Consider the following 26,651-nt stretch of genomic DNA (forward strand, 5'->3'; position numbering starts at 1 on the left):
TTGATACCGGGGCTTGCCCCGACCCAGGTGCAGGACCTTGCACTTGGCCTTGTTAAACCTCATGAGGTTTACACAGGCCCACTTCTCGAGCTTGTCCAGGTCCCTCTGGATGGCATCCCGTCCCTCAGGAATGTCAACCGCACCACTCAGCTTGGTGTCATCTGCAAACTTGCTGAGGGTGCACTCGATCCCACTGTCTATGTCATTGATGAAGATATTAAACAGTACCAGTCCCAATACAGATCCCTGAGGGACGCAGTAGTCACTGATCTCCACCTGGACATTGAGCCGTTGACCACCACCCTCTGGATGCGACCATCTAACCAACTCCTCACCCACCAGACAGTCCACCCATCAAGTCCATACCTCTCCAGTTTAGAGAGAAGGATGTTGTGGGGGACCATGTCAAAGGCCTTACAGAGGTCCAGATAGACAACAGAAACATGCTGCTCCCGCTCCTTGTTACACAAGCTATGCTTCCTGCCTCCCCACTGCCCAGCACTCCTATTTAATGAAAACATCTGACAAAAAAATAAATTGTCTGTTATCAGCTTAGGACTTTAAAGATGCTCTTTAAGCCATTCAGCTGTCCCAGAGTCCAGCTTGTTTGATCTTCTGCTGCTTCAGTAATAATACCTTCAGTTTCTGGAGCCTGATCCAGTTTTGTGTGATCAACCTTAGGAGGCAGGAGTAAGTAAGGAATTGGAAAATGTTTTTTGTTCTTCCACTAAGCAATTACCTATTATATTGTGATCTTCCAAAAATGGTGCAGTCTCTATTCCTGAAACAGTATGATAAAATATTACAGTGTGTACCATGGATGCTGTTGTGCAAAATAGAGCTGAGAGAACTATCCTGCTTTTGAAAATGTGGTCTGCTACCCAGCAGAAACTTGATGCTTTTCAAAGGCAAACATTTGAAAAAATATCTTTATGTCATTGTAAGCAAGGCGGTTTATATGTCTTAAAAGATAGGAAGAAACTCATCAAAGGCAAATGTCGTGGTTTAACCTCAGTCGGCAACTGAGCACCACACAGCCGCTTGCTCACTCCCCCAGCCCTGGTGGGATGGGGGAGAGAATTGGAAAAGTAAAAGTGAGAAAACTCGTGGGTTGAGATAAGAACAGTTTAATAATTGAAATAAAATAAAGTAAAATAGTAGTAGTAATAATAATAATAATAATAATGATAGAAGAATATACAAAGCAAGTGATGCACGATGCAGTTGCTCACCACCTGCCGACCGATGCCCAGCCAGTCCCCGAGCAGTGGCCCCCCCAACCAGCTTTCCCCCAGTTTATGTACTGAGCATGACGTCACATGGTATGGAATGTCCCTTTGGCCAGTTTGGGTCAGCTGTCCTGGCTGTGCCCCCTCCCAGCTTCTGGTGCACCTCTTCACTTGCAGAGTATGGGAAGCTGAAAAGTCCTTGACTTAGTATAAACACTGCTTAGCAACAACTAAACATCAGTGTGTTATCAATGTTATTCTCATACTAAATCCAAAACACAGCACTATGCCAGCTACTAGGAAGAAAATTAACTCTATCCTAGCCGAAACCAGGACAGTGTAAGAAATCTCCAAGGTCTTCACAGTTTGAGAGGACAGAGGTTCATGACTGGTGGTATTGAGGGTGCCAAAGAACTGCAGGCCTTCTGCAAGTGAGGCTGAGCACAGTAATAAGCCTTCAGACCTCCACAGCAATCTGGAAGCAATCTCAGGAAGGGAGCACTCCACCTGCTCAGCCCAGTGAAGGGACAAAGCTGCCGCAAGCAGTGTCTGTGTAAGGAAGGGAGAACAAAGTTGCAGTGAAGCTCAGGGAAAGGCCCAAAAGACAAAGTGAAGGTGCTGAGGCTAGAAGGGGACATGTAGAGTGGGTAGTGAGGGATGATGGTAGCAGAGGAAAAAAATGCCATGAGATTTTGAACCAAGCATATGAATGGCATTGATAGAAACACTGCAGAGAAGGGGAGAGGGCTCTGTGCAAGATGCACAGCTATGAAATTGAGAACACCTGACCTTTACTGCTGGCTGTGTGACCATGGCAGAATCTTCTCCTTGTGTCTGAATTATTCAGCTATAATCTGGGAGCTTGTCTCATAGGGAGTATTCATATTATTTTGGTATTTGCTAGGTAAGATGTAAGAAAGAAATACTTAGTGAAACCATATCTTCAGCAAAAGCCTCAGTGAATTTGAGAACTGCGCTGGCAGACACATAGGTACTATGCTGTCATTGACAATATATTTTTTCATGCAAAGGCAATTGATTGTACTTACTCTGTAGTGTCCTTTATCAACCCCAGTCATTTTAAAGGTACTACGTACATTCACAGCTCAGATTCTGTTAAATCATTTCTGAACTTTGCAGCGTTCTTGCTCTAAGCTCATAGGTACAAGGAAAATCCTTAATATTTTCCATTGTGTCAGGTGGGGCAGACACTCTTTAAAAATCAAAGCTTTCACTATGCCATTTCTTCTGCCAACATCTCTGAATGCTGAATGAGCTAAATTTCATATTGAGGAGTCAAAATAAATATTTCTGCCGCTTACTGCTCAGTGTTAGTCCGATTCCACTATAAGCTGCAGTAAAGATGTTCCTGGAAAAAGAAATCATTGGCTGATGGTCGTCTTTCAGAATGTATTAGAAAGCTGGAGGTATTCTGACCATCAGGGGTACAGGATTTAAGTGAAAATAGATCAAGAAGGTTTCTATAGTGTGTGTATGTAGATGCCAACATGCTGGGGAGTATTTATTTCAGGTAATATGAGCTGTCTTACAATATAGACAATTAGTCTAGCTCCTTATATAGGCTTTTCTTGTGGTCAGCAGCAGATCAACAGTTCCAGAAGGCAATAATTCTAGTTACCTTTGACATCTGTGCTGGGATCTGGTGAATTTTCCTGAGGTGTCTGTCTCCCTTCATTGACTACAGATGAAGCCTGTACAATCAGCCAAGTCTAGATGCCTAAGTGACTTAAGTGACTACAATTATCTATGATAAATCCACGTGGTTCTGTAAGTATATGTACATATGCATCACAGAAAACTTGGAGAGTACAGAGAATGCAAAATGGTGTGACGTGCCTCTGGTGTGGCATAGAGGATTTATTGTTATATACAGTGCACAGACAACTTCCTGACAACTGTGGCTTATCCCAAATTTGTCCTATTTCTGCAGCCTAGAACCTTGCCTCCCAACGCGGAGGATAACTCTTTAACCGCATATACACCCTTACACATCAGTGAGAGTTGTTTCATCTGCTGTGTGATGTAGAAAATTTGTAAGTGTGTATGCTCAGACATTACCAGTCATGCCCCAAACTCATGCTAAATTACTATTTGATCACACTGCATCTATTTCAGAAAACATGTTCTCGAAATGTCACAGTTTTCCACAGACTTTTTTGGGTAGTCTGCTGAAATGCTGGCTGCTTTTGCAGATACAAAGTCAGTTGCACAGGATTCTGAGGTAAAGAACTTCCTTCTGAAATAAAACCAAACCAAACTGATGAAAAATTAACCTTATATCTATAAAATGTCACAATCTGAATTTCTTGCATCTCTGGCTTTCCTAGAACTAGAAAAAAAGTGCTCAATTCCACTCAAATGAGATATGGTAGACTGTGGCCCTTAAGAGCTTAGGTGGTGGCAAATGCTAAGTACAACAGGCTATATCTGGCAGGCAGAGTAATAGCTACCTAAAAAAAAGTTACAGATCTCTCTCTAGGCAATTTTCCTTGCAGATTTGTTTGGTCTGCATTTATGCTGCAAGCCAAGGATTTTGCATAGGGCTGAAAACAAGTAAAGGCATATGTTGTACACTGTGAAGGAAAGCAAAAGGAAAGGAAGAACAGGTGCAGAAAGGGGAAATGGACCATTTAGGTCTCCCCACGCCACAGGCTCCAGCATTTTTACCCCACTATTTCTTGCATTGTATGTTCGGTGATAAACCAAAACTGTGTATATCCTCACTAAGAGAGTAATGTCCAAGATGTGCTATAGCTAGTCCTAGACACGTGAATATAGCTTGGTCCTCTAGATTCCTCTTCCACTGTATTTTGTACCCTCCCTCAAAATTTCTTCTAGATTGAACAAAAAGCAACTTATTAGACAATACCTGCTAGCTAGAAGAACGGAGGAAAAACACTGAAGATGCAGGCAGCACGTTTTTTTTCACAGAACTGAGAGAAATGGCATTGAGTTACCCGGTATTTTTGTTTTCACTAGAGATGAAACAATATGATAGGCTTACCAATCCCAATTTCATGCTTCAAAATGGCATCAGATGATGTTTGAAATAATGTCAGGGGCAGCAAGAGGTGCCAGCCCAAAGGGCGTGAAACAGCAGAGGTTTGTAAGACTCAGGTTTAGTTTATGTAAAATGAGCACTTCCAAAGAAGGCTCAGGGACAAGATTTAAAGATGAAAAACAGTAACATTGGCCCAAGAAACCCACAAGTAGTTAGAAAGTAGGGCAAAGACAGCAGTTTGAAGGAATGGCTAAGGTCCCACAGTGCTCATAGCATGCCAAGCAGAGAGTGAGGCACTGGTTGGTTTGTGTATAGATAATACTCTTCTCAGTTGATGATTGAGGGAGTATCTGGTGAGTCTGTCCTCCAGATATAATCATCACCTCAGCAACAGCAACCTGCGGTAACTCATTTATAATCATCCCCCATTTATAAATACAGGATCCAGGAGTTTGCAAAACAGTGGAGATTCAGTTGGAGCTCAGAAGAGCAACCCACGGTGTGAGTTCATTCTCACTTAGTGGCAGGGGGGAGGCAAATGTGGATTCACACACAGTGAGAAGTTCTGAAACTGTAGAAAATTCCCTCACCTTAGTCTTCAGGTTTTGGGGGGACAACCCATATGTGGTGATCTTCCCCCCCCCTCCTCCCCCTCCTTCCCAGTTTATCCAGACAACTACTGCTCATTACAGGTTTTTCAAATGCCAAGTTTCATGTTTTGTTGTTTAGCCATCCTTGTCCTGGAAAAACTTTCTTACAATGGGCAAAATGTTCAGTATGTTTCTTTCTCACACACATAACTCAAAAGTGTCTCAGTAGATTTTTTGTTTTGTTTTTTTTTTTTTTTTCCAAATGTTCAAAATTGCCTTTGGTCAAATACCAAGCATGGAAGACTTTGGCCAAAAAGACTAATATTTTATGAAGTTAAGGGATTATCATGGAAATTACTTGATAACCTATGCTAAGATAGATATTAATGATGTCAACTATAACATGTCAGCATCATAGGTGTGGTTGGTAGCACTATCTGTCTGCCCCCACTCTTCCCATAATAAGACCTTGCTTTTCCTTGCTTTATAACTTTGTCAAACTTACACAGTTTGGGCTGAAAATTTCCATGTCAGGTGTCTGCCCAAGGCTGATTATTTTGGAAAACTCAGTTCAGCCATTTCCAAAAATAAGACTAGAGGAAAATATGTTGGTTCTGACCATGTCTAAAACACTGTGGCAAACTTTTCCTTGAAAAGCTCTAGAACTCCAATGCCTTAAGGCACAGATGTAGCATTTTCTGGGGTGATGAGACTGAAAGCAGAGAGGAAAAGCTTCATGTCAGTAATATAACTTCCGTTGTTCCACTCAGTGCTGAGCACATATGGCCAAGTTATAAACCTCTAAGCACATTTTGCATGGGCTCTGAAAAGACCTACTTGAATATAACAGTTTAATATTCCCAAAATCTATGTTTGTACAGGCCATTTTGCACCTTGGGGTTTGGCAAGACTCTCTTTGCAACTACAGATGTATGCTATGTCTGATCTAGGTAAGGGCAAACCTGCCAAAGAGTTGAACCTGTGTGGGGACAAGAGGAAAAGATTCAGAGCAAAGAGGGGAGGAAAAGTAGGGCAGAGAGAACAGAACTGGTTGTGCTTGTGGCTCAGACAGGGGCAGAAACAGTGGACAGAGACCCAATATCTAAGTTACGTGAAATATGAAGGGAGAAATTAGCACTGGTGGAGAAGGAGACTGGAACAGAGAAGTGCTGGGAATGAGGAGGCAGATCTGGTGATAAGGTGTTCTTTGAGATATGAACTGGGATTACTGGGAAAAAGAGTCTGAATAAGGCTAATGGAGATGAAGGGGGGGAAAGACACCAAAAGTGAGGCCCATGACAGGAGATGGGAGTAGATAGGGAGCTGAACAAGGAGACAAATGTGAATGATATTCAGATATAGAGCTGGGATGAAGGAATTATCTGTGGCTACTCAAGGAGACAGGAATAAGGAAAGAAGATCTAAAGGAATGAAACTATGACTTCCTGAACCAGAAGATGGGTGCTAGGTTTAGAGTCCTGAGGAATGGCTTCAGGGAATGGACTAGTGAAGGAAGAGAAGCTCCGCAGACCTGGCCCTAGACATAGGCAAAATACTTAGGAGAGCGAAGTCCATTTACTTGCTGCTTATTTTGCCTATGCCAAAGGCCTGAAAGGTTGACAGGCTTCTGAGGATGATGAAGGAGGAGATGGGATATGCAAGGCAGCATGTGCTTCTGCTCAATCTCTGATCTCCCAGTTTCTGCAGGAGCAGGATGTCCCACTCTTCAGCACTTACTTTGGCAATTTGACATGGGTCACATCTTTTCTTCCCAGGCCAGCCCTGAACAAGCATCAGCATTATCCCTAGGGTGGCAACAGGCAGATTTTGTCAGGGCCCTAAGCGTGTCTTCCTCTTTTCTGTGGGTTTGGCTGCCTGGGCTCAGGATCTGTGGACATTGCACTTTGCTATTGCAGTGTCCACAGCTGGCCTTGAACCAAAGAGAAGCCTTGATGAGGTCTTGCCCGCTTTCCTCAGGAACTGCTTTTAAGCTGAGGGGTTTGCCTTTGGTTCTTGTCTGAGCTGCATTGCAGCTATGCCCATGCTTGACCGTGTCTCTTGCTCATCCACACCTGCAGACTTGACATCCTGGCTTGACCTCAGACCTGCCTCATCATTATGGACTTGTCCAGCAGTCTGGGCTCTTGACAGAACCTGGCTACCATCACCAGACCTGTTCTGCTCCTGTTTGGATGCTGTAGGACTGCACTCTTTCTTGGTGAGGGCACTATGCCTGCTTGCCTTTCTATCACTCCAGCTCCTCGCTCCCCTTCCTTTATGAAGCAGCACCATTCTTGTTACTCCCTGACAGCTTTGAGAAATCTTCAGATGGCTCTGGACTTCACGGAGGATGTTAGAGAAAATAGGACTTATGTAAACACATTTGGAGAAGATAGGCAGAGGCTCTGCCTAGACATAGGCTCTTTGGGAGCCTGAGGTGGTACTAATACTGGAGTCTCAACATTCCTCTGCTGTCAGCAACTACCTGTGAAATACACTAACTTTCCTGATTTTATTTTTTTTTTTGCCATGAAATGGAAATCCTAGCAGAAATGCAAATACTTCTTTTCCTGTGGAGAATTAATGTTTATAACACTCTACAGATGTATATTAATGTAAGTTATTATTTTATTGTTGCATGTTAATTATCCACAGTAGGAAAGATGCTGTTCAGATATCTATAGAACAACACCTCTGAACTAGAAATATAAAAAACACACCATCTTAAATAGGGTAGGAAAGTGAACCTGTAAAGCCTTAATATAGTTTGTACCAATCCAGCAGCTAAAGCTCACACATGAGATTGGAGCCCAGTGTGCCAAGTGCTGTGTGTTCTTGCCTACAGAAATAAAATCTCAGTAAATAAAACAAAAGATAGGAGGGAAAAAGATGACTGAGAGGTGCAAAGACATGTGAAATCATCAACATCAAGCCAGCTGAAAAACCAAATTATAATCCAGGTTTTCTGGCTCACATATGGCTCACACTGACAACAGTCAAAGACATGAAAAATGTCATCGTCTGAAACATCCACCGTTTCCAGGTGGTCTTTGACCTTTACATTGTTAGTTAGTTATTTTTTGATAGGACAGACTGGGAGTCTGTCTTGAGAGGAATCGGAAGGGAAGGGGTTGGGGGGTGTCTTTACAAATGAGATCTGGATGCAGAACCATAAAATTACATGCTTTTCATTGCTGGGTAACCCCTTTGGCTTGATTTGAAACTTCATTACTATAGTTTTACACCACTGTAGTCGTGGCAGTAACACTAGCAAAGAACTGGAATTAAGCCTTGGCAGGAAGGAGTGTTCTGAATGTGGCTAAAATTAACCACATTTCTGAACATTTATCCTATTATTTTAGGGGTAAAATAGCATGTTTTCGTAAAAATTTATCACGTTGACACTTGCTTTACCATTGAAGCAGGTTTTTCACGTCCTGATCAAGAATGTAAATGTCACTACTGTATGTCAGCGTTCATAAACTTGATTTCGATAGAAACACAATACAGTGATTATCGCCAGTAAATATGAGTGGAGTGCCCAAGGCATTAGTGTCTGGAGTGAATCCTAATATTGTACATTCATATTGTAGTGCATGAAAGTAATTTGTTTCTGGCAGTACATTAGGTGATTATTTTATGCAGTAATCCAGGTTTGACATAAAAAGATAAAATCTTATTAATAAATCCAGAGCACAGTTTGTGTCAACAAGTGTATAGCTAATTTAAAAAAAAAACACACCTCTGCTATGCATTATTGTCTTGATCAACCAGCTTTGACATTCAGACGGCCAGTGCTTTTCCAAGCACTGGCAAAATGACTGCTTAGGCGGGTAGGATGTATTTGACAGTGTGTCTGTAATTAAAAGAAATTAAATTAGTGGAGTACAGCAGTTTATAGCAGGTGGTGACTTGTAATATAGGAAGAAGAGAATATGGAGTTGTATGGTGTGGCATACACAGTTTATAAGTACAGATGTGGAACATTTTATCTAATGGGAACACCAGGAAAAAATTGCACAGCTAATCCCAAACGAGTGCCAGTGACACCGTTTTTTGAACTTCATGTTATGTATTTATTGTATGTATACTAGCAAAACTACTTCAGGAACGTGTTTAAAAATTGTATTTGCAATTTAAAATAAAAATATTAAGAAATAAATAGAATAGCAGTGACATTAAAATTCAGAATTAGATTGGAGTTGGTACTTAACCAGATTTTGAAGTATGTGGATTTCGACCGCTCAATTTAGAGGCAAAAAACGCCAAACATGAAGCCCCTACCCTCTGGGAAAATTCAAATTAATTCCATAATGTCTGGCTGAGGCCCAGGCCTATAGTACAGTAGTTGCCTGCAAGCATGTACACATAGGAGAGAACAGTGAAAGGGAGATCCTGTTTTGTTACACCAGAGAGAATCTGGGGTAATTCTAGTGGAGTAGGAAGAACCACGTATTTACAGCTGCATGTCTAAGTGAACAATATGGTCCATGGTCTCCAGAGTGTTAAAAAAAAAATGAGGGCAGTCTCTTGAAAGTTCTCTCTGCTTTTATACTATTGAAATTATATAACATTTAATAATCCCTTCTTTATTTTCAGACTTATTTGTTAGGTCCAGGAATTATTATTTCTTCTTGGCAACAGCAAATCCATCATTCTCTAATTTCCCCACCTTGGAAATTGCATTTTTTATTTTATAGTTGGCATCATCCTCAAAAGAAAACAAACAAGCTGCTAGTCAGTGAAAGAAAGGAAAAGAAACATTAAAGAAAGGAAAGGAAAAATATCTTCAAATCATGTTTAGCCCCATCTGGCCCTAGAAAAACATGGAAATGGGTGATCGAGTACAGTTTCCAGGATGGGCTGCCTTTCAAGGGAAACAAAATCTGGATATTTCTATGTCTAGACCACAGAAGAAAAAATGCTTTGGTGCTAATTAACTCATCAAAAGCTTACAAACCCTGAGTGGTGCTCGGCAACATACGTAGGGAAGTTAGCAGATTTAAGCTGCCAAAGGAAGTGTGGGAGGGTGCAGCCTGGGACTCAAGATCTGGGTCCTACTGCTTCCTCTACCTCTGGCTTGCTCTTTGATTTTAGGTGCGTCAATAGCTCAGCTTATCTCTGCCTCATTTTTCCTGGCTGTAAAGTGGGGTTGTGACGTTACTCTCCCTCCAAGAACTCCCTGATATTGAGAGAGGAAAAATGCTATGAAGCAAGTGCTAGGTCTTGCTCTCCTACGTGGTATATAATTTTTCTGGCCGTTGTCTAAGTAGAAACCACAGTCTGTAAGGTTGTATGCTATAGTCACATGTTAAGCAGTCACTGAGTAAGCACTCCTTTAGGGCCAGCTATATTGCTGAAAGGGTATATGTATCTGAAAATAGTATATTCCATGCTTCTCTCACAGTGCACGTGCTCAGAGAGGAAAAGAATATGGTTGCTTCTAAGGGAGGTTTAGAGGGATGTGCTGATATCAGCCCCTCAGAAACATATGCTTTAGGCTGATTTTTTGAATCACTAAAGCATGTGTACCATGAGCATGCCCTTAAAAAGTAGTTTCAATATGGATGGAAATGAAAAAGTAGAAACGATATTTCACCCAGGCAGGTGCTGCCATTCTTCCCATGCTTCTCGGCCCATCCCTGCAACCAGTGCCATTCTGGTCCTGCTGGTTGTGAAGAGAGTGGAAATCGTTCCCATACGACTGCTTTTTGAGTTAAACAAATATCCACTAGAAGACAGAAAAATCCACATTAGCTGCATCAAAGAGAAATAAAATCTAGGCCTGCCTGGGTCTGGGAAATAAAGCAGTCGTCTAGTATCTGAGTTTTTAGCTCCTGCTTCCTTGTCAGTTCCCTCTAATGCCTTGACAACCCTCCCACCCCTCTGTTACACAGCTGCCAGCTCAGGCCTAGCTGTACCAATTTCACTGTCTGCATTACCCCCTTTCCCATTTGGAAACACATGTTCCTCATCTGTTTACGTGCCACCTTCTTCCTGGATTGGGCTGAGCTTTCACAAACTGGGCATTTCAGAAACTGCTAGGGAGGGAAGAGAAGTTGGTGATGGTTAAGGGGTACTCTGTGTTAGAGCTTCAAAACTTAGATGAATCTTCAGTAACGCAACAAGGTAATTAATGCATACTCAGGGAAGGAGCTTGGGAGGGAAGGGTCAGCATCTCTGTACCGGGCAGAGAGCAGCTGTGTAGGATCAGAGGATTCCTGTCCCTCTGGATGGACTGTTGTCCCTACAGGACAGCACCACGGTGGCAGCGTTACCTACTTGTCAGAGTTGGTGGGGAGAGGAGTAAGGGATGGGGAAATATGGGTTAGAGCAGGTGGAAGCAAGAGCCAGAATATGCGCAGTCTTTTTCAGACCTCACGCAGATCTCCCTACTTTCTGGAATTTGGCATTTCTTCCATGTTTCTAGACATTTCACACTAATAAATTAGTTCAGTGTGTTCCTTAGCACCTACCTAGCTGATGTTTGGGTTGTCACCCACTGATTGGTAGCTTGAGAAATGCCCAAACAAAACTTTACAGTCCCACCAGGTCGAGATGCCAGTTCAGCAAGAATGCTAGCTTAGCTGTTTAAATAAGTACCTTGAGGTTCTGGATTTGCCTGGTAGGATCTCCTACCATGCTTCTCTCCGCTTTTTTCCTCTATATTGCCTCTCTTTTTCTCTCTGCAGCTTCCTAAAGTGTATTTTTATCCTTCATCATTTAAATCATTTAAATCATCATCACTTCATTCATTCTCATTCTGGATCTCATCTCTCCTTCCTTGCAACCACTCCTACCCATCTTTGTCACTGAATCACAGAGTTGCACTGAGTAGCTGAGGTTGAACCTCTCTGGAGGTCTCTATGCCAGTCTGTGTGTTCAAAGCAGGGTCAGCCAGAAGAGGCTGCTTAGGGTTGTCTCCAGTTGAGTTTTGAATATACCCAAGGATGGAGACTCCGCAACCTCTCTGGGCACCTGTTCCAATGTCTGACTACTCTCGGAGTAAAATGAGATTTTTCTTACATTTAAATGGATCTTTCTGTATTTCAGTTTGTGCCCATTGCCTCTTATTCTGTCAGTGCATACCTCTGAGAAGAGCGTGGCTCCATCTTTTTTACTCCCTCCCCTCAGGTATTTATACATATTGATAAGATCCCCCCTTTCCTTTGATAAGATCCTCCTCTTTCTTTTTTATTTCTTCAGTTGGTTATCATATCAAATGTTAGACAGTGAGAGGGCCACTGCAGTGAAAAAACCCTAATAAGTACTGGCTGACTACAAGATAAGACTGCCTGGAGTCATAAGACCGCCTGTGCTCGGGAGACAAGTGCCCCAAGGCAGAAGGGTATTGTCAGGGGAGGAAATAGGCTGAGCATGGGCAGGAGCTCTCTCCTGGCCTTGTCTGATAGTGGTGACAGGGAGTTGAACTCAGTATTCAGCTCAGTATTGGCTTGAAGCTGGAGAAAGGGAAGCCGTGCCAGAAGAAAGTCTTCTCTGGAGAAAAGGAGCTCTAGACAGAAAGGCAAATAGCTTAGAGGAGAATAGGGTCAGGCGCCTTCTTACTTCTGGATTGAGAGAAGAATGGGACATGGGTTGTTGTTTACATAGAGTAGGTTACTGCAGCTATCTGGATGGTGGCAGAAATTTGAAGTTCATTTGGGGGACACGGGGAGAATAGTATCCAGATCCTAGAAAATACTCCTGTGCTGACAAAAAACTGAAGGGAGCTTTGATAACAGAACTTTGATAAAAAGTGGCATTACAGGGTGCAGAATACATTGGTGCAACAAAGGTGTCAAACACCAAGCTGCAAAGTTCAGGTTTAGCTTTACATCCATTGCGATAGCGTATTTCAGCATTTCATTTTCTCTCATCAAGCTAGTCTCCAGTCTTAAGATATGAGAGTTATTTGCCCTTTCCAAAGACTTTGTAAGTTGGTAAGAATGAAACCTTTGAATCATATCCTGCTAATACTCATGCCAGGAGTGTGAACAAAGTGTGAACTCCAGAGGAGGTCGTAATAAGGGAAGTCAAGTCAGCTGACCTTTTAAATCTGGTAAGCAGGTTTTTAAAAACATGCTAAGATTCGATAACATGAAGGAAACTTGTTTGAATTTGGAGCTTTGTTATAATTTATTTTAACTCCTGAGTCAAATACAGCATGCCAGCATATTAAAATAAGCCTACATAAAGCCTGACTGTCAAATTAATGATGATTTATAACTGTGAGATTATAAATTACAATTAAAGAAAATACAAACTTTGAACAGTCCAGCTGTGAGTTCAGCTTTGGTCACTCAGGAAACTAACTTTTGTCCTTATCATTCCAAAAACATTTTCTTGTCTAAACGGGAAACATTTCTCTTAGATTAAGATTCAAGTGTATAACTTCATAGTTGAAAATGGAAATATTCTGTTATTCTTTGTAGATAGATGGTCTTTCCACTCTTCTCCAAATATAGCGTGTATGCGTTTGTAGCGTGTACATATTCCCAACGTAAACCCTCACAAAGTTAGGTCTTTAGTCAAATAAAAATACTAACTTCAGCCCAGATTTCCTCCACTGAGGATTATGCTAACAACAGATTTTTGGTTCAATAGCTGAATAATTAAAAAGTCAGATCTAAATTGAATTTTCTATTCCTGTCCAATGTGAATAAATGGCAGGTTTTTTGTAGGTCAAATTAACATTTTGGCATTTAAAAATAACAGATAAGTAGAGATGAATGACTAGACTTGAGGAATGTGGACAAAACCAGTGAGGAGGCTTTGGAGCTCTGAGTTAAAAAAGGAGTATTCTCCCTTTGGCTTTTTCTTTGCTTTTTGTACAACTGTCGCAGAATGCAGCGTTCTGTTAATACTCAAATGAAATGTTCTGTGTGCAGGAAAATACTTATTTTCCCCAGTTTTTCCTCTAAAGTAAAGAAAGTAAACAAAACAAAAAATTGGTTCAGCCTAATACTTAAAAAATTTCCCGTCAAATGAAAAGCAATTATTTGCTCATTCCTACTGACTAGCTTTTTATCATTTGAGTGGAAGTAAGAAGATCCACTAAGCAACAGCAGTCAGTAGTAATTTCCCAACTATGTACAGAGAGCTAATACTTGACTTTGGGTTGATTTGAAGAAGCCCATCATTCTTATAAAATGCCCCATGTCCTATCAACTTATTATTTCTTTTTTTCTCTGAAAAAAAAAGTTACACTATGCTATATAATTATGCAGCATCATTCCTATTGATATTTTATATAATTATTATAGAACATGGTGCTATATCTTATAAGAATATATTTCTTCTTCTTCCCAAATACTTTAAGTAGTCACAGTGAAATTAAGCAGGCTATGTTAAAAAAAAGTGAAGTTATTTCATATGATGTTGAAAAATACTTTATTTTGCACCTGTAGGGTCATTCTGTTAAGTAGGTAAAAAGGCGGGCAATTTCTTTCACATAGCAACTCTGCACATAAATCTGTTTCAGGGACATGTTTGTGTAGGTTTATAATTTCCTGAAAGATGGAAGCATATCACAGAAGAATTTGGGAAAGACAAATTAGAGAGTGTTTGAATAGTTTGGTACGTGGAATTCTAATTTGGTGATTTCTACTAATTCCATTGGAACCAAATTTCATTAGAAGTAGAAATAGGCAGATTGTGTGCAAAAATATTTTGAATATGTGTTTAAACAAAATACAAAATTTTACACTGAAGTCACGATGCCCCCTATTAGTTTTCCACCACTATTTGTACAAACCAAGAAATTTAGCAGGGAGACTGCTGAACAACATCATGAATTGTGAACATGTATGTGTTTTAAAATTCTCACCAGAAGTATTCAGATCCCACTTCCACACGTGTTTGTTTGGAAGGGTTATCTGTTCAAGTAGTAAGGTGAAACCATGTGACTGGCAACCATCACAGTAGGAGGAATGAAAATGTAAAGCAGTGGTTATTTCAAATACGCTGTGACCAGGTTACAGGTCAACATTAGTTTGCCTAACCTATTTCATGACATCGAAGGTCTCTCAACCTGTGAACAGACAAAAAGTGCTAACTTAGTTGAATTAATAGTCCATTGTGAAGAGTTAATATATCTGAATGAAGACCAATGTTTGGCCTCATCTGTGCAGGCTGATAAAATCATGCTGGAAACCGTTGCTGCTTACTCACTGTTTATAAACTTCGATCCTTTGCGTAGTTCTGATTTTCCTCTTTCACACACCTCTCTAATGAGGTGTTGCAGTTACTTTGTGAACTACTGAAACTGAGTAGCCAATTTCTTAGCATTCCAGGACTAGTTAGTATTTATACTTCTCCCATGTTTTCCTGAGCACTAATGTCTATTTTTAATTTTACTTGCAGCCCATCATCATACTGTATAAGAGTTGTTTAAGTCACATTAACGTCACTAATGGGGACCCCATTTTACATTAAATAGTCTGTCATTAACTTCTTGAGTATCAAAAGGCTGCAAGGAGTGTGGTTTGTGTTTTTCACTTTTTTGGTTTGTAATGTTATTAATTTCCTTTGTGGTGTCTGGCAGAGGTTTAGAGGTTGATAGGACGTAGTCCATTTTATGCCTCCAGTAGTGTGGTCCAGCCGTTTTGCATCTCACCATATGATGTCCAGCTGTTTGTTTCCCTTACCCAGCCATTCACATACCCCATTCATTTTCCCTTCGTGATGTAATGGAGTGACATTTGTGTAAGCAAAAAATTCTTTACGTAGCCATGGCTGTGTAAAATCACGATGTTGTAGTTCACAGGTAGCAGCCCTGCTGTAAAATGGTTTAGAAACGTGCAAATACTACAGTGGGATGTCACTACACTAATTACTGCACTGTTCAGGATCTTTGCCTTTCTGCTTGAATAGCAATCTCTGCCATTTTTTCTGGCTTTCTGGGGGTTAAGGAGAGAAAGACAGCATGCAGAAGGACTAAAAAGACTGAAGTCAAAATGACTTTTCCTGTCCTGGTTCACTTGGAGTCTGTGAGGATGCTCGGCTGATGTTGCCATCACAGTTCCTGAGGCACACCCAGTGCAGTGTTGTGGATTCAGCTGTATTGGGATAGTTATCTAGTTCTAAAGGAAATTTAAGCATCTGAATTTAGGTTTTGATTATAATATAAAAAAACAACAAGAAAAGTGCACTGCTTGTAGAGAAGTAAACACTGCAGAGCAAATTCCCAGATGGTTATTTATCACTCAGCGTGCTGAGTTATACATCAGTGGTTTGCATGGGCATTTCTGCCTTTGAAACATTTGTTTTGGAAACTCTTGCCCCGTTGTGAAGCACAGAAAAGCATATATTCCTGTTCCTCATTATCGCATATCCTTTGGCGTTGCTATTGACATTGCTTGAGTGCCACAGTGTGGCTGGTGCCCTTCTGTCATGAGGGGAAAATAGTTCTGGCTTCAAATGCTGTATCACGTTTTCTCAGTGGTCAAACTACTCTTTCTCTCTCACTCTCTCTTTTGTATTTGTTGTTTGGGCTTTCTTTGTAGCCTCTCAGTAGCACCAGTATTCCTACAAAAACAAGAGTGAGGTCATGGGCTGCTTGAAGCAGCTAGAAGTTTTGCTTAGATGTCAAAGAATGCATGAAAGAGGATTTTTCCCCATGGGGAGAAGTCCTGATAAAGTGCAATTATTTTTGTTCCTGTTATGACTGTAGGGTAAGATTCTTTCTGGGTCTCCTGTGGGACTGGGATAGTGTAATGGAAAAAGCAAAGAAGAATTATGGTGAGATTTTTTAAAAAATGTCTTTGTTGAGGATATTAATGTTGAGGATGCCAAAATAGGCATGTGGTCAACCTGAGGAGGTTTGTGCTTGAATTATCAAGGCTTCTGAAGAAAGGAAACTGGGGTCTGATACCTGCACAGCATCTCACAGAGATTGTGGGTCTGACAAAGACATATGTAACATTTTGCTACTCTTGTGACGCAGTGCCACATCTCTGGTGGCCTGTGACCTGCCATATCTGTTATATCCCTGCAGACTTTTTGGTGAGCATAGTTATTAGAGATGCCAAGTTGGCTGTCTGTGAAGCTGACCTGAATCAGAAAGACATGGGTTTTCTTGAATTCTTTGTGGGGCATTACTGAGCTATTGTGTGTAAAATCTCTAGGGTCACTAACTGTAGGTCTGCTAGGGCTCCCATGGGGTATTGTACCAAAATGGACCCCAGACACAAAGTCTGTCACAATTGGAATTTTCTTAAAATGTTGACGACCTTTTTTGTGTGTTAGTTTGTTTGTTTGTTTGTTTTAATTTGGGGTTTGTTTAGTTCTGGGCTTTATTAGAACTCCAGATAGGGTTTGTAGCTCTTATTTCCAAAATCCAAGCTATGCCCTACAGTGATTATTCTGCAAGATAAAATCCATATAAGATAATAACTATAATAAAATAAAATTATAATAAAAATAATAAAACCCAAGTACTTTTAATTCTCTGACTTATAAAAAAAATGCACATTCATCTTTATGTAACTATACTTAAATGTGGCAGATGTGCAGGGAGTGGTAATGATATCTTGTCTGACTCTGACTAAACAGTTCACTTCATTTGGACATGGAATAAATGAAAACAGTTTTGGCCCAAGATGAAAATGGGTAGAGCACAGACTGATCTGTTGCCTCTTCTGCAACAGGATGTTACTAATAAAAACCAACAGTGAGAATTACTCAACATTGCAAATTCACAAATATTGGTTGGATAATCTTAGTTCCCATTAAAATGTGCTCTTGACATCATAACACATTCATTGGAATTCATTTGTAAATAAAACACTTATATGTGATTAAGCAAGCCTACAGGAATGTCAGTCTACCTTTTATCATATTTTAGATTTTCCATAATGATATTTTGGCAAGTAAACTTGATTTTTGTCTCCATAATTAATGCACTTTAGGATGATTAAGGGCATACCGAAATCTCTGATGGGAGCAGCCAAACTTCCTCTGTTTAACTGGCCGGCTCCATAACAGATTGGGGAGAACTCCCATATCCAGGGTCCCTGTGTTCTGGTGGAGGCTCACAGCACAGGTCTTAACTATCGTGGCTTATGCTCACTTCTAGAGTTTACTTTGATGGCCATTTTAATTATATCCAATATTGAGCCTATATGACTGTTTTTATTCCCCTTTTCAGCAAAGTTTGCCAATCCTAGCAAAACAAATGTCTGACTATTCAGAAAGGCCTGTAAGTCTTCCTAGAGGTTGTAAGTGTATCATGGACACATGTTCCTGCTAGGAGTGCTGCATCAGAGTCTCATCAGGAAGGTCTGCTGTTGCAGCAGGACAAGGGAGAGGAATTGCAGAAAAGGGCTGTTACTTGAGAGGCCAACAGCAGGGAAGTTCTGGTGGGCAGACCAGCACCTGATATTAACCACACAGAACTGGGTGAACAAAAGCAACCAAGCAATGCACTAAGAGAGAAGGATGCAGAGACACTTCATAAATCTGTAATTCAAAAAACAGTTCAGCACATGTTCTAGGCTGACATTCAGGCCAGCTTATTGTATTCAAACCTTTTCCTCTGTCTTCATCCGTGCCTTTGTAGGGTTGCATTCAGCAACCACCAGTACAAACAAATGGTTAAGGTAATAAAATATCTTGGAGTAAGCTCATCCTGTAAAGGAACTGCTGATGCTTAGTCTCTGAGACTGTTGAGAGAACAGAAAATTGTTGATGGGTTGGAGGAAGACACAGGATGCCTGTTGAGTATATTGCTTCCTATTCAAGTTCTCAGCTGGCTGCCATATCAGGAATGTACTTTTTCGTTTGGCCAGGAGAGTCAGTCCTTTTTTCTTCTGCAGGTTGTTGGCATGTGAACCTGAAATCGAAAGAAATAAAACGGAAGAAGCCAAGTAGTTCATGTAAGATTCAAAAAAATAGTGTTAGAAACACATACAGCATTATACAGTTACGATATTTTTGCAGCATTCTTATAATACAATAGAGAAAAATAACTGGACCGCATAGTTACCAACTCTGTATCTGTTGTTGGGATTTGGTGGAAGAACTGCAGTTATCCATCAGCAACCTGATTCTGCTTCCACTGAAGTCACATGGAATTTTGCCAATGGCTTTAGTAGGTGGAAGAACAGGATCTGGGAGCCTATACATGAGGAAAAGCCAGCGCTTGAAAAGTTTTCTCAGCATGTTATTGGGTAAGTGCCACTGTCTAAAGGGCAGTGGGTGGCCCAGAGAGGAGGAGTTTCAGAGGAAAGAGATAGAAAGTGGATTCAAATAATTTGGGGAAAAAGGTCTTGTATAAGAGGAAAGACTAGGCTTTTGAGGGACATGGTATGTCTGATCTTTCTATTGACTAGTGACAGTGAAAGGTCCCACTGTATCGGAAAAAAAATCAGTAACGAAATCTAGGTTTGAGTTTTTAAGTGTGTTGTTTCACAAAATGTTGGTACCTGAGAGATGCACCAAACAAATGAAAACGAATTTGGATGGCCAATTGATGTTCATAGCTGTTGACCCAAAGGAGCCAGACCTGAAGTGAGGGTGTAGTAAGATACGTGCCTTGGAACGTAAAAGCACTTTTGTATCCTGGTTTTAGGAAAAATAAGTTTCGATCCTTGTAGACTGTTAAGTCAGGTGACATTGTTTCCTTGGTCTCTTACTAATTCTGTCCAAGAGGGCTGCACATCAGGACCATGTGCAAGAGCTGTTGCAAGCATTTGGAAGGTTGGCACCTTATCATCCTCCCTGCTCAGTGGAAAGTTATGCTGAGTTATCATCCTGAGGAAGGGGCACAGTCAGGGAAATGGGTATGTGAGAACAGTTCACATCTAAACTAGGAACAAAATGGAATAATGAGCTTAACCATAATTTAGGATATGTTTTTTTCCATTTGCAAATGACAATTGCCAGAAAGGATATATAGCTCAGGAATTTATCAAAGCCACATTAAATTTTTCTTGTCTGTGATCCATAAAGACATCAGGAAGATGTCTGCTGGGTACACAGACAAACTATAGTTTCACTAGTCTCCACATGGTAGTCAAGCCACTGTAGATAAGGACAGGGAGACCTGAACAAGTGTAGTCTTCGCAGCACTGCTGTCACCATCAAAAAAATCCACTAAATTAACTTCAGATCCTGTAGGAGAAATCACGGATAGACTGTATGCATGCAGTTTGTATATCTTAACTGCTATCGCCTTCTTACCTTGATAAAAATGGGCAATTGACTACAAGTACAGGCATCAACATACTTGAGTCTACCCAACGCCATCATGATGGGCATGGCTATAGGTGTGTAGGACAACATATGCACAGAGAGAGACTGAATCCTAGAGTACCAGCGTGAGGCATATGGAAAGAGACCTGAAGATGCTGAATATAACAGTGGCAGCCTTTGAGAAAGCAGAAAGACAGAGGTACTTGTATAGTGTAGGAGCATTATATTGGCAGCCAGGAAAACTGACAGATTCAAAGTCCAGCTCTGCCATTCTCCTCTCTGAATGCTTGGACACACTATTCTATCCTTACATCTAATTTTGTAGAAAACATAAAAACATCTGTTGTTTCTGCAGCCTTTGTATTTCTGGTTTGGGAATCCTGAGAAAAGTGGATACAAGTTAACATGCTTTGGTTTGAGGTGGGTCTGAAACTGCTGTTTTAACAGTCAATCCCCTTAAAAAAAAAACAACCACGAAAACAACACCTCATCCACACTGGGCTATTGGCTTCAAACATCTTCAGACATGCAGTGAATTAGAGTACAGAGGCCAATATCATAGCTTGAATCTTTCACGGTTTCAACGAGGGTTCAGATGGCAAGACCAAGAACTGAAACCTAAGCACTCTGCTTTTCTGATGTTTTCCCATATTTCCTTCCATGTGTTTGATTCACGTTATGTATGTCCACTGGCAAGGATTCAAGAGAAGATAATCAAAAGACAGAACAGGCACTGGTGCTGCATTATCCTTCCCAGATTAAACTACTTGGAAATAGCAATATATATTATCACTTGCAACAGGAGAGGTCAGAGCACGGGATACAAACTACACTCTTTACAGAAATACTATACAAGGCCACAAAGCTATGTGCTAACAGCAGAAACTCCTAATTCACCTTTGTCATGGTTTAACCTCAGCCAGCAACTAAGCCCCACACAGCTGCTCGCTCACTCCCCTCACAGTGGGATGGAGGAGAGAATTGGAAGGGTAAAAGTGAGAAAACTCGTGGGTTGAGATAAAGACAGTTTAATAGGTAAAGCAAAAGCTGCGCACGCAAGCAAAGCAAAACAAGGAATTCATTCACTAACTTGGGAAGACAAACGCCATCACTCCAAACGTCCCCCTCTTCCTTCTTCTTCCCCCAGTTTACGTACTGAGCATGATGTCACTTGGTATGGAATGTCCCGTTGGCCAGTTTGGGTCAGCTGTCCTGGCTGTGCCCCCTCCCAGCTTCTTGTGCACCTCCAGCCTTCTCAGTCGGTAGAGCATGGGAAGCTGAAGAGTCCTTGACTAGTGTAAGCACTGCTTAGCAACAACTAAAACATCGGTGTGTTATCAACATTGTTCTCCTCCTAAACCCAAAACACAGCACTGTACCAGCTAGTAGGAAGGAAATTAACTCTATCCCTGCCGAAACCAGGACAACCTTTTATATCCCTTTTCAGCATTCACAGAGAGGGATACAGTGGAGATTTATGTATCAGATGAACTAAATTAAGTGACAGTCTAGTATCTCTGAATAACCTCATGCCTTTCATTAAACCGGTGGATCATCGAAGACCTCGCTGTATATCATCCCATTATATTTATCGGCCAAGAAGCTTGGCTAATATATTCGTCAGTTTTATAATGGAAAATCAGTTTGTGTATGGTAAAGAACTTGTGTTTTCTTCTTACCAAATTTTTAATATTTACAATGAAATGGTATGCATCTCATCTACAAGCTAGGGAACAACCACTATTGGGTAGATGAGCATAAGAAAAAAATTGGAAGGACAGGGGACTTCTGTTCCACCGCTGTCTCCTTTTGGGATCCTTCCAGCAAACACACATTTAAGCACTTCTATAAACCTACCATCTCAGAAGAAATATCAACACCAATTGCATTTCAGCCTCTTTTACAACCTGATAATTGTATGTGCTTTTGGGGGGACTTATGAAGCTCTATTTCAAATTGTAGTCACTGTTTTATATTGCTTAATGGCTTTTCCAATCTGCTGTGGTTAAATTGGATATTAGCGCTGTGTGTGAACTGCAAATAGGGATATACAGCTTTCATACTGTGCGTGAAGCTTGTTGAAGAGCACCGGCTTGCAATACTTACTGCAGTGTTGGAAAAGTCCTATCTTACACCAAAGAATATGGGAAATGCTTTTGCTGCGAAGTCTCTTAGCTGTCTAGGTTTAGATGCACAATGAGGCCACACAGGTAAGGCAACACTGAGCATGAGAAACGTTCTTTGTTCTTTACAAACATACCTCCTTCCTGAAAGCCTTTTGCTCCATGGAAGATAAGAGAGCTTTTGTGATTTTGCCCACAAGTTTAGTGTACTACTTAAGAGCCGCAATGGCTGCCTGAGGAGTAAGTCCACTAAACTTACTGATTTGCAGGTATCCACGCTGGTCAGGGAGAAGTGCTAAGAGAGTGAAGGCCACATCCTGCTGCTCTTGGTGATGTCCTGTACCAAGCACACAATTTGTTCAGCTGGCACAGAAGTGGCTGCACAGATACACAGCTCACGTCATCAGACCAGAGCTGTGTCCACCTCTGCAAGGAGACCGAAATTAGCACCCTGATCCTGGTTTGGTCAGATTGTATGGATGATTTCAGCCTTCTCTCGGTTTAGTTCTCTTGCTTTCTCTAAAAGGTTCAGCAATGTAAGCTGGGGTGAAGCAGAAATAAATCACAATCCAGAGCTTTTGAATTCTGATGCTGCACCAGGTGTCCTGCGAATGGTACAGAGGGCTATGCTAGTGTGAGAATCACTGGCGACTGCTCTCTTGCTAATGTCATCTTCTGTATATCTAGATCTGAGGAACTGTGCTATAAACAGCAGGGCTTTCATACAGAGGAATTCTCTTTACACCAGCTGTGCAGAACACGCCTTTATGCACGTGCAGTTTTACATACACAACTCAAGGTGGATTAAAAAAATGTTCAGGATATCACTTCAAAAAAACCACATTATTATTGCCAAAAATGCTAATTAAGGCCATCCAGATTAATCATATTTTCATCTGTGGTAGAATAAGAGAATAATTTCAAAATTTTCGAATAAAAATTTTTATATTCTTTTAACTCAAAGTGACAACATATTTGGAAATATAATTTAATTATTTTTAAAAAGAAAATCTTGCAAACAAAGCTGACGATGCTTCAGGTCTTGTTTTATTTTTTTTCCATTTCTTTGTTTTGCGTTTCCTGCAAACCATAAAAAATTTCTTTTTTTGCAATTGTGTTTAATACTTGCAAAAATTAATATTCTCCCAAAACTCTTTCAAGAAAAATTGAAAGTTACAGCAGCATTTCCAGGAGAGAGCAGCTTGGTATGTTAGAAATTAGTTAATTTTGGTAAGATCTAATTGTCCACAAAACTAAACGCAAATTACATTTCATCTAATCTGGTTTGTACTTTTTAAAAAGTGAAACTAAGCATATCAATTTTAGGATAGAAAGGCATGGTTTTATTTTAAAAATAAGATGTTAGAACACTTATATCTCAATAGGAGTGTAAACTGTTAATTTTGCCTTGTGTGAAGAGCCTTCTTGCAAAACACCATGGTAAGGGTGGATGTCTTGCTTTTGTGATCTGTGAGCATTTATTCATTTCAAGCAATTGCTTTCAACACTCTGCTTTTTTGACCCTTTTGTAGCGAGATTGCGGTGTAGTTTACACTGTCTGTAAGTTTCCTTTTCACCTTTCGCAGACTCCAGAGAAGCAGTTCACTGGCCCTAAGTTCACAGCCTAAAAATAAACAGATACCAAGAGTAATATTCATTACGGTACTCAATTTAGCCTGCCCAGTATTGACAGAAAAAAATTATGTAGTCTCCATGAAGACACTCTTACGAGATGGTAATGAGTACTGCAACTAACACAATGGTATAATGATCGAGATTGTAGTCTCACGTACCCTGTTTTTTTATCTGAATCCCCTTTTCTATAAGGATTTTAGAGGCATGCATCCACTACATTTCCAGTGGAGATCGATGCAAGCCCAGTATCCAGCCACACGTACGTGTTCTTTGGTTCACATACAAAGCATATGAATTTGGATTCATTGTTTTTGTTGCCTGGGTAACTTCCACATACATTTTGTTCTGTGAGGTCTGAGAGGAGTTGCTGAGGGAAAACTAGAGGCGATATGGTGTAAATGTGTCTTATAAAGTCATATTGCAAAAAAATTACGTGCCAAACAGCAAGTTCCTTGAAACCATGCTTAGCTTTAAGTATGTGAATAGTTTTTCATACAAAGTGACTAATGTCTGGTCTTACATGAGAGGAAGAAAAAAGATGGACCCCAAATTAGTAGCTAAATTTTGCTCTTTAGCGTAGAATACTTACTCAGATGCCAAGCCTGCTAACTGTACCCCACCTTCAGTATTTGGCTGAAAACACTGATGAGCACTGTGAGTAGTTTTATGCCAAGCAAGCCAGCCGCGGCTTAAGTAAAAAGGAACCTTAGAACGGGATAAGTGAAAACAGACACTAATACTGTTTCAGTCTCTGTTTCAGAGCCGTGTGGTTCTCCAGGAATTGTGAGAAAGACACTATATATGACCTTATTGCAAATCAAGTACTGTGATTAAATGAGTAATAACTTCAAGACATTTTTTTTTCTGTGAGGATGAAAAAGCATCTCGTAAAAAAGAAACTTCACACACTTGATAAGGTGAGGGGAAAGCCTGTCACTTGACTAGAATTAAGAAGACTTTCTCTTGGACTTTACAACGGCTTTGAATTTTGCTTTTGTAATGAATTAAGTAAGAGGAAATTTGATTTGGATTTTCCAAGTTGCACTGCCAGAGACTTATGACAAAAACAGACTTTCAGGAACCCATTTGAAGGAAGTATATTCCACTGGATCTGTAGGACTTCCATGGCTCTGACAGAGAGACCGGCATTTGTTGAATAAACGGGAGCGTTGACTCTTCCCTGGTCCAACGGGGGATCTACTTATAGATCCCATTCTGGGAGATTCAGTGCTTACCTGTGAGAGACGGAGAAACGCCTGGATTCCAGCAGAAATTAACAAACAAACACAGTTTACACAGGAAGATTAATTTACCCTCCTTATTTTAAATTAATTTCCTGGCCAAATAGTGTATGGAAACAGGAAAATTTAATCAATACTGAAGAAGAGCGGGGAACACTGGCTAGCAGGTTTAAGGGTACTTACCTGTTTGTTGTGGGGCTTATATTGGCAGATGTATTTCCCCTGATTTAGATTCTAAGTTTTGTTCAGCCAGCCAGGAAGCAGACACATATGGTATTATTAGGCACATGGAGTAAGAAGGGACTGTGATTTCATTGTGGTAAAATGCAAACTTTTGTTTCCTTTCCTTTTCTGACCTAAGGTGACAGCCCGTCAAATTTTAGGGGAGAGAAGGAATTCATTTGAGCTTCATTCTTCACCACAAGATTCACTCATATTATCAGAAGACATATCTCATACTCTGGTATCACTTAGCAGGTCAGCGCTGTGGTTTTTCAGGGACCTCTCTCCACACTAGATGCAGCTGACTGGCATTTGATGTTGGCCAAGTGCTGCTCATGTAACTCTTATAAGAATTATTCCTCTGAACTACTTAAACCACGGCCAATAGCTTCTTACTGGCTTCAGGTGAGACTGATCTGATTTTTATATATCGGCTTTAGCTGTAGTGAGAGAAATCATAGTGCCTCGGCTAAAATGGCTCTCCCGTGCGCTAACCACTCTAATAATTTTCAGGGGTAGGATTTAGGGATTCACTGTTTTCTTGAGAGGAGTGGGTCAGTGAAGTTTTGCCATTCCAGGGTACGCAGCCAGAAGGACACAGAGACTACTTTGTTTTTGTTGCTGCTGACTCCCTCTATAAGAATGAAGTTCCTTAATAGCTTCCTGCATGCAGCTACAGAGGGAGAAATCAAGTTTCTGAGATGACCCACTCACCACGCCCAACATGCAGGGGGTGTTACAGTGCTAAGAATGAAGAGCATCTCCCCAGTGGTTTAATTCCCCAGTACTAGTTACTTGACAACATGTCCCACTGCTTAGGCTATGTGCTGGGTACCAGAACAGAGGCTGTGTTACAAATAAAACAGATTTTTTCTGAAATATTCCGGTAACACAGGGGTTTTCTTAATGTGTGTCACTGTTCCCTCTGTATCCCAGGACACTCAGTAGACTTCTTTTATGTCAGTAAGTCCCATCTGTTTTTCCTCTTCAACTGCAGTGTGGTGGAGGGATTCTTTGGATTGGTCCCTTTTGGATGATCCTTCAGCGGTGTTCAGGTTTAGGTTTCCCATGGCACATGTTCTGGGCCCATACTTCTGTCTGCTCTAAATATTTTTATCTTCTTTTGTGCCTAAACAAAAAGATAAGGGAACGCTTAGCTCTGACAGATACTCGAATTCGTTGCAAATGCATTCCACTTAATACCTAATGCATTTCGAAGTGATTTGCCTGTGAAGATTTTTAATTGTCTGTGTATCTGATACATTTCCAGGTTGCATGTTCATCTGTTAAGATGGAAATAACATTTGAGCTGGAGAGTCCTACTTGTAGGTTTTCAGTGACAAAAAAGTGTTTCTAAGCTGACAAACACAGCTGGTGCGTTGCCAATTGGTGGCATT

Source organism: Pygoscelis adeliae, unplaced genomic scaffold, assembly GCF_000699105.1.
Source record: "Pygoscelis adeliae isolate BGI_AS28 unplaced genomic scaffold, ASM69910v1 Scaffold120, whole genome shotgun sequence".
Lineage (NCBI taxonomy): Eukaryota > Metazoa > Chordata > Aves > Sphenisciformes > Spheniscidae > Pygoscelis > Pygoscelis adeliae.